We start from the raw sequence: 2406 nt of genomic DNA on the forward strand, positions 1-2406 counted from the left end.
CCTTTACCGAGATTTATGTGTGTATGACTGAGTGTGCGTGGATGGGTTCGAATGGGCGTGTGCGCACGTTAATCAATAGCCATGTGCGTCTGGGAGCGGAAAGGCCTTCACCGCAGGGATCTCAACTTTTCACGCGATTCAGGGTCAGGGACTTCCTGGCGCGTCTGAAGGCAAGTCCTCAAGGCTGGGCTGCGCGAGGTGATCCAGAAGAGGAATCTCGAATGCCAGCGGTGGTGGCATTTGCACGAATGATGTGGATATTAGTAATAACAGTCATCATTATAGCGATGCTAATAATTATAATACATGCATAAACATATACATGCACATCTATATAGATGGATAAATCGATATAGATATATACGTATACACACACACGCACACACACACACACACACACACACATTCACACACATATATATATACATATATATATATATATATATATATATATATATATATATATATATATATATATATATATATATATATATATATATATATATATTTATATATATATATATATATATATATATGTATATATAATATGTGTGTGTGTGTGTGTAGTGTGTATAGGTGTATATATATGTATGTATATATATATATATATATATATATATATATATATATATATATATATATATATATATATATATATATATATATATATATATATACATATAAATATATATACACATATATATACATATATATATATATATATATATATATATATATATATATATATTATATATATATATATATATTTATATATATAAATATATATATATGTAAATGTATATAGATAGATAGATAGATAGATATGTGCACCAAGTACATGCTCATGTATATTTGAGTAAGTTAATGTTCCGTAATTATCCTATTGGGAATTTTTCCACTCCGAGTGAGCATTACGGAAATTAATTTCCACAAATATACATGAGCATGTAGTTGATAACATTTACATTTATAATAACAGATCTGAAATACATATCACTTTTTAACACGACGGCAAAAAATGTATGTGAAATCGTGTTGATTAACTTCATATTACGCAGAATGATATGAAATGTCAAGTACCCATTTTGTGCGGCGGTTCACGAGGTCGCGTCGCCACTGCAGCTCCGCATTGTGCCGCCGGCCTCATCGGCGCCGTTGCCTCCGTGGGATCTTGTTCGCGGCTTCAGTCGTGACTAATACTTGTTTTGCGAATGTTATTTCTGTCGCTGATGTGATTGATATCTGCGCTGCTGTTCTGTTTGGTCATTGAATTGTTATCTTTCTATATTCATCGTTTCATCGTTGTCATCACTGTTATGAGTACTATCGTTGCTGTTTGAACGTTATTGTTAATATATTGTTGGGGTTATAAAACCGAACTGGATTTTTATCTCGTTATTTGGTGATGAACCAAGCACAAGTGATGTCAGCAACCGTCGTGAGGCGAATGATGATTCCGGCTCGAAATCGAATTCGAGAGAGAAGGGGGGGAAGGAAGGAGGGAGAGGGGAAGGATAAGGAGGGGATAGAAAGGATGATTTAGTGAGAGTGAAAGAGCCGGGGCTTAACCCAGCGTGCGGGGTAATAGATGGGGGATAGATGGAGTCGGAAAAGGTGGGGAAAGGCTGGCGAGGGGAGGCCCCGCGCCATCCGTGCTCGCCGCAGCCATGGCATGATTCTCCCGTTTGGCGCGGAACTGGCGGGCCAGCTCCGCGCCAGCAAGGGTGGCCATGCCCGGGCTGCGGGTTGCGCTCGGCGAACGAGGGAGGAGGGGGAAGGGGGCAGCCTGCCAGGCGCCATCTGCGGCTCCACCGTGCACGGACTTATCGCCCATGGCAACGGTGGTGCCCTCGGCTAACCTCGAGACTGCGAGGATGGGAGGAGGATGAAAGCGGATGCGACCGCAACGAGTCTATCTCCCCGCCTGCGTCGATCAGAGATTTCTCTCTGTCGGCGGCGGGACTTCCGGGGAGATGTGCTCGGGCGGTCACATCACGGCTGGATTATCATCACTGGCCGTGGCACCTCCTCCCCGGCTCGCGCGTTGGCACTCTTTACGACAAAGGAGCCGCGGTCATGGCTCGGGTACGAGCGGCAGATGCCACGTGTCGGAAATCCGGAACCAGTGAGATGAGGAGAAGGATTAGGATGCGGGACGCTTACGCGATGTGAGGGAAATGAGGTGGGAGATGAGGTCGAAGATGCCGTCACACAGGGAAAGGGGTTGAAGGGGAAGTTAATTAAAAGGGGGGATGGGGCTTACCGGAGGGTAGTTGTTTATTGGGGAGGTTAAAAGTTCCGTTGGAGAACGAGAACGAACTTAAACTTAAAAGAACTTAAAAACACAAAAACAAAACTTAAAAACTTAACTTAAAGAACTTAAAACACAACAAGTTAAAACTACAA

This window comes from Penaeus vannamei, chromosome 10, assembly GCF_042767895.1.
Source record: "Penaeus vannamei isolate JL-2024 chromosome 10, ASM4276789v1, whole genome shotgun sequence".
Lineage (NCBI taxonomy): Eukaryota > Metazoa > Arthropoda > Malacostraca > Decapoda > Penaeidae > Penaeus > Penaeus vannamei.